Source organism: Puma concolor, chromosome B2 (genome assembly GCF_028749965.1).
Source record: "Puma concolor isolate L17-30 chromosome B2, mPumCon1.1.hap2, whole genome shotgun sequence".
NCBI lineage: Eukaryota > Metazoa > Chordata > Mammalia > Carnivora > Felidae > Puma > Puma concolor.
Window position 1 is genome coordinate 50783210 of NC_141671.1, and position 7630 is coordinate 50790839.

A 7630-nucleotide genomic window follows, 5' to 3' on the forward strand; every position below is an offset into this window, starting at 1 on the left:
GGGTTTAGGTAGACAGAAAAGTTAAACACTTCAGTTTGTTTACAAATAAATACTTTATCACATTTCTGTGTGTCACAGATATCTTAAAAGAAAATTTTCTTTATCTAGAAGAGCAAACATTACAGAACCAGCAATACTTTATTTTTTTATCTTTATTTTTCTTTGTACTCTATTTATTTATTTATTTATTTATTTATTTATTTATTTATTTATTTATTTTTAATTTAAATCTGGGAGCATGTGTGGCTCAGTCGGTTAAGCATCTGACGTCAGCTCAGGTCATAATCTCTCAGTCTGGTCCATGAGTTCAAACCCCACGTCAGGCTCTGTGCTGACCTCTTAGAGCCTGGAGCCTGCTTCAGATTCTGTGTCTCCCTCTCTTTCTGTCCCTTCCCCAAAATAAATAAAAACACTATTAAAAAATTTTTTTAATAAAATAAAACTTAAATCCAAGTTAGTTCACATACAATGTAACAATGATTTGAGGAATAGAATTTAGTGATTCATCACTTACAAGTGGCTCATCCCAACAAGTGCCCTTCTTAATGCCTATCACCCATTTAGCCCATCCCATAATGCAACACCCCTCCAACAACCCTCAGTTTGTTCTCTGTATTTAAGAGTCTCTTATGGTTTGTCTCCCTCTCTAGTTTTATCTTATTTTTGCTTCCCTTCCCCTATGTTCATCTGTTTTGTTTCTTAAATTCCACATATGAGTGAGATCATATATTTGTCTTTCTCTGACTTATTTTGCTTAGCGTAACACTCTAGTTCCATCCATGTTGTTGCAAATGGCAAGATTTCGTTCTTTTTCATTGCTGAGTAACATTCCAGTGTGTCTGTGTGTGTGTGTGTGTGTGTGTGTGTGTGGGTCTGTGTGTGTGTGTCTGTGTGTGTGTGTGTGTGTGTGTATACACCACATTTTCTTTATTCATTCATCAGTTGATGGACGTTTGGGCTCTTTCCATACTTTGGCTATTGTCGATACTGCTGCTATAAACATTGGGGTGCACATGCCCCCTTTGAATCAGCACTCCTGTATCCTTTGGATAAATACCTAGCAGTAAATTGCTGGGTTGTAGAGTAGTTCTATTTTTAAGTTTTGAGGAACCTCCATACTGTTTTCCAGAGTGGCTGCACCAGTTTGCATTCCCACCAGCAGTGTAAAAGTGTTCCTCTTTCTCCACATCCTTGCCAACATCTGTTGTTGCCTGAGTTGTTAATTTTAGCCATTCTGACAGGTGTAAGGTGGTATATCATTGTGGCTTTGATTTGTATTTCCCTGATGATGAGTGCTGTTGAGCATTTTTTCATGTGTCTGTTAATCATCTGGATGTCTTCTTTGGATAAGTGTCTATTCTTCACTGGATTGTTTTTTGGGTGTTGAGTTTGATAAGTTCTTCATAGATTTTGGGTACTAACCCTTTATCTGGTATGTCATTTGCAAATATCTTCTCCCATTACATCAGTTGCCTTTTAGTTTTGCTGATTGTTTCCTTTGCTGTGCAGAAACTTTTTATCTTAACGACCTCTTGATGAGGTCCCAATAGTTCATTTTTGCTTTTGTTTCCCTTGCCTCTGGAGACATGTCAAGTAAAAAGTTGCTGTGGTTGAGGTCAAAGAGGTTGTTACTTATTTTCTCCTCTAGGATTTTGATGGCTTCCTGTCTTATGTTTACATCTTTTATCCATTTTGAGTTTATTTTTGTGTATGGTATAAGAGAGGGGTCCAGGTTCATTCTTCTGCATGTCGCTATCCAGTTTTCCCAACACCATTTGCTGAAGAGACTGTCTTTTTTCCACTGGATATTCTTTCCTGCTTTGTCAAAGGTTAGTTGGCCATCCATTTGTGGGTGCATTTCTGGGTTCTCTATTCTGAGAACCAGCAATACTTTAAAGCAAGTGTCACAAAAACTATAATCTTCCTCAGTTCGTTGATTTTTTAAATTTTTATTTTATTTGTTTTTGAGAGAGAGAGAGAGAGAGAGAGAGCAAGCAGGGAGGGACAGAAAAAGAGAGGAGGACAGAAGATCCCAAGTGGACTCCACTACAACAGCAGAGAGACAGATGTGGGGGTTGAACTCACAAATCGTGAAATTATGACCTGAGCTGAAACCAAGAGTTGGGCACTTAACCAACAGAATCATTTTGTTCAGTTCATTTAGTTCAATATTCTTAATTTTTGTCCAGTGAATGCAGTTTTTTAGTTCTGAAAATTCTTACTCATTTTAATTTAAGGATTTTAAAGATCTCAAGTTCCTGTATTTATCTTAAAGATCCTTTTTATAAATCTCCTTGAAGATGAAACATGTTTTGTAAGAGCTTCAGAACAGTAACTATAAATAAATGACTCAAAAATGGACTTGGGTAACAATGTAATATGAGAGTTCATTATGATGCAATTGACGAGGTAATCCAGTCATTTCTGTGACACATAATACTTCGATAATCAGAATATCAAGTGATGACCTTACACCAAAACATATTAAGACTTTAGGAACTGCACATATATTTGAGCAGTTATAGCATTTACCCAAACAATATACCCTAAAGCTTACCATTATTTGTTTGTCAGTGTTTCCAGAGTAATTCAACATACCAAAAAAAGACCTAACTGGTCAAAAAGACTTCATTACAATTTAAATCTTGGAAAAGTTTGTTAAAACCTTAGAAAGCTATAAAGCACATGACTGGGGGCGCCTGGGTGGCTTGGTCGGTTAAGCATCCGACTTCGGCTCAGGTCATGATCTCACTGTCAGTGAGTTCGAGCCCCACGTCGGGCTCTGTGCTGACAGCTCAGAGCCTGGAGCCTGTTTCAGATTCTGTGTCTCCCTCTCTCTCTGACCTTCCCCCGTTCCTGCTCGGTCTCTCTGTCTCAAAAATAAATAAACGTTAAAAAAAATTAAAAAAAAAATAAAGCACATGCCTGAATAGGATTATAGATCATTATAAAACTGAAACCTTAATTATTTATTTAACCAAGGTGGCAATAAGAGATTCCAAAGGCAAATATGTAGGATTATATAGTTGTTAGCAAAACTTAGCTCCTTTAACATTGAGAAATTTTAAGTAATCAAAGACCTGATGAAGACAAAACACAAGCTTTGGTTTTCTGGCTGACAAAAGAGAAAAGACCTCTGTTTACGTTTTCAGGAACAGACCAACAATCCAAGAAAACTTTTTTTTTTTTTTAACACAGAAAAGCAGAATTTCAACCTTATATCTATTTTAGAGGTACCTGGGTGGCTCAGTCGGTTAAGCTCCGACTCTTGATTTTGACTCAGGTCATGATCTTAATGCTCCTGAGTTTGAGCCTCCCATTGGGCTCTGTGCTAGCAGTGTGGAGCCTGCTTGTAATTCTCTCTCTCTTATTCTCTCTGCCTCCCCACTTGTGCTCTCTCTCTCTTTCTCCCTCTCTCTCTCAAATAAACTTTTTAAAAAATCTTTTTAAAAAAATCCATTTTAACCTAGTCCGTCCTGAAAAAAATAAAATAAAATCCATTTTAAATGAGTCCATCCTGACCACACATAAAATTCTTTTCCAATGATTTCCAGTCACAAACCTTCTACAGCTTTCCTTTGCATTCAAATTTTGTCCCCAGTCATTTCTCTCCAAACAATCCATCTCACTTAGGACAAAATTACTTTCTTTTACCTTCATCAAAAATGTATTACCATTCCTCATATCTTTCTTACACATCTCCTACTTTTTACATAGAGTTGTTTCCTTTGTCTCCATCAGTTTTTAACTACATTTAGCATAATTTTAACTCTTAGAAACCCTAGTCTCCAGTGGAAACTAAGTAGTAATCAATTGTAAACTGTTACACCAAAATCTTTAGAGGGCAAATTCATGAATCAAGCACAAAGCAGGTTTTCCAACAGACCAAAATATCCTTAATTTCTCTGCGATAAGAAGTCAAAAGTACAAACATATGTTTGGTAATCAATGCTTTAACATCTTATCCTGTTGGAAAAGACCTAGAATGTCCAATGAATTCAATCTTGTTTATCATGCAAGAAAAACTTTAAAGTTCCAGGTTACTGAAGACTTTGAAAGCAATCTTAACAATTAACCACGAAAACATTGAGACAGACAAAATTAACCATTATTTTAAGTCATCTTTTTGCTAACAAATTGGAACAGAGATAACGTGAACTTATTTGACCTTCAGCAAACCTAGATAGAATAAAATGTTTCATTATCAATGCCGATAACTTCTCAGCAACTCCCCCATGCCTTATGACAAAGCACAAACTCTCTTGCATGACATAAATGATCCTCCATAACCTCACCCAGCCCACCTCTCACCAGGCTCCAAAGCATTTTATCCCTCTCCACCACCAGTACTCAATGCCATGCATAACAGTTTCCCACATCTGGGGCTTTGCCTATGCTTCTTTCTTATCTGGAATTTCCTTCTTAGTCTTCCCATTTCTCATCACTATTAAGAGGGTGTAAATATCTCTGAAGATAAGGTATGAAAAACTATTCTTAACAAACTCCCAGGGGGTACATTCTGTCTGGTAACCAGCTACAGACCAGCCTTTGAGAACAACTGTTGGAGAAGACCAATTTGAGATGTTCTCTGGGAATGCAGATGAAGAATACCAAAGAAACAAATAGATTATAAATACAAATTGATAGTAGTAATAAAAGATAGACAGCAGAGACAAAATATGTGAACAACAAATAAGAAACCTGGACAGATTAAACAGATACAATAAAGAAAGTTTTAATAGGATAAAAGCTTCCATGGCTGGGGAAATTTTTTTAAAGTGAATCTGAGGGGTACCTGAGTGGCTCAGATGGTTAAGTGGATGACTTTTTTTTAAATGTTTATTTAGTTTTGAGAGAGAGAGAGAGAATTAACAGGGGAGGATCAAAGAGATAGGGAGACACAGAACCAAAAGCAGGCTCCAAGCTGTCAGCACAGAGCCCAACACGGGGCTTGAACTCACAAACTGTGAGATCATGACCTGAGCCTAAGTCAGATGCTTACCTGACTGAGCCACCCAGGCACCCCAGAAGCTAACTCTTGATTTCAGCTCAGGTCATGAGTTTGTGAGTTCAAGTCCTGTGCCTGGTTCTGCACTAACAGCTTGGAGCCTTCTTGGGATTCTCTCTCTCTTTCTCTCTCTGCCCTTCCTGGGCTGGTACTCTCTCTCTCACTCTTAAAATAAATAAATAAATAAATAAACTTTAAAAAAATAATAAAGTGAATCTGAAAACTAGGTTTAGACTAAATTGATTAAAAGAGACCATACTCAAATATATTGAACTAGTTGTTTGTTTGTTTAAGAATAAAAAAAGGTATAAGACTCAGAGCCAGGAGGAAAATATAAAATACCAAATCAGGAATCAAAATTATTTTGATGTCAGACTTTCCCACATAAAACACCAGGAAATAATGAAGTAAAATCTACAAAACACTGAGGGAGAGAAAGTATAGGTCACACAGTGCTTGCTCAGGCAACTTTTCTTTGACCACCAACTGATAAATTTGTGAAATCTTATTGAGTTCTACACTTATGAGTTGTACATTTCTCCATATGTATGTAATGGCTGACATAAATTTTGCTTAAAAAAAAGAACAATGTTTAGCACATGAAGTTTCTCAATAAATAATTGTCACATAAAACAATAAATGACTCAACCAAAAACTATCAAATAACATTCTGTAAAGTTAACAGAAAGACTTTCTCAAGTATGTGAGGACAGAGGAAAATGTGGGCACTCTTCTTGGTAAAAACAGTATTCATAAATACACGTTAGGGGCTCCTGGGTGGCTCAGTTGATTGAGCGGCCGACTCTTGACTTTGGCTCAGGTCACGATCTCATAGTCAGGTGATTGCGCCCCACGTCTGGCTCTATGCTGACATTGTGGAGCATGCTTGGGATTCTCTCTTCTCTCTGCCCTTTCCCTGCTTGCATTTTCTCTCTCTCTCTCTCTCTCTCTCAATGCATAAACATTAAAAAAAAAAGAAATGTTTTAGCTGATCGAGAGATGAACCAAAGCTAAGAATTTAAGAATGGGCACCTTTGTCTTTACATTCCTGGTATCCTGGACCCTCTGTGAACATCAAAACTAGGTATACATTGCATTATGTCTGAACAATGGTTTAAATGTTTTTTAAATGTATCCAAAAGCCAAAAGAGATTGTTTTGTAGAAAATGAGGTATCTGAAAAGTAAGCTAATGGGACACCTGGGTCGCACAGTCAGTTAAGAGTTCAACTCTTGGTTTTGGCTCAGGTCAAGGTCATGATCTCATGGTTTGTGGGTTCAAACCCCACATTGGGCTCAGCGCTGTGAGTGCCGGGCCTGCTTGAGAGTCTCTGTCTCCCTTACTCTCTGCACCTGTCCCATGTACTCTCTCTAAAAAATAAACAAACTGAAAAAAAAAAAGAAGATAGAAGATGTAAAAATGAAATATAATTAATTAATAGTAAGCTAATAACAATACAATAATCACCACCTAAATAATTGGACATCAACATCTAAATGACCTGGATAGTCATCATCCCATGGATCTGCAATCCGAGATTCAGTGAGCCCAGTGTAAAAGCAGGGGTGAAAAGGAGTGACACAAGCAGAAAGGCACAAAATCCCTCAGCTTCATTAAAGTGAAGTTAAAGTTCTTGCTCTGTTCTTGGTTTTGACACATACACAATTTTTTAAATTTTTTTAAATGTTTATTTATTTTTGAGAGAGACAGGGAGAGAGAGAGAGAGAGAGCATAAGCAGGGGAGGGGTAGGGATAGAAGGAGACAGAATCTGAAGCAGGCTCCAAGCGAGCTCCGAGCTGTCAACACAGAGCCTGACTTAGGGCTCAAACTCATGGTCCGTGAGATCATGACCTGAGCCAAAGTCAGATGCCCAACCAACTGCCATCCAGGCACCCCAGACACATAACACAATTTAAAGGTCACTTAATTTAATAAATAGGTTAAAATTTAAAGGTAGCCATCAGTAGATGTAAAACAAACTATAAGCCCTGTAAGTCTCTGCAAAGGATAAAAGACAAACCAAATATTGATCAAAAAGCAAAAGCCAAAAGCAAAGGGAACAGGAAAATATAAAAAAAAAAAAATCAATACAAAGAATGCATAAAATAAGAGACAATATGACTAAATGTTCTTAATTCACCTCTTAAAGAACAAAAAGTCTCAAATATGGTTTTTAAAAATCTAAATACACATTGGAAATAAGAATTAGCCCTAAAACCAAATGTCATAGGAAGTTTAAAAATAAAAGGATAGATAAGAAAGACAAGAAAGACATCAGGCAAATACATACTAAAAGAAATCAGAACTAATATCAAATCAGAAAAATAAAATTAAGAAGAATTAAATGTAGGGGTGCCTGTGTGGCTCAGTCAGTTGGGCATCCAACTTTAGCTCAGGTAATGATCTCATGGTCTGTGAGTTTGAGCCCTGCATCAGGCTCTGTGTGACAGCTCAGAGCCTGGAACCTGCTTCGGATTCTGTGTCTCCCTCTCTCTCTGTCCCCCCCTCCTCACACTCTGTCTCTCTCTCACTCCAAAAATAAAAAGTTAAAAAAAAAAAGTTAAAAAAATTTTTTTTAATTACAAAAAAGCATTAAATGTAAAAAAAAAAAAAAAAAGGAAA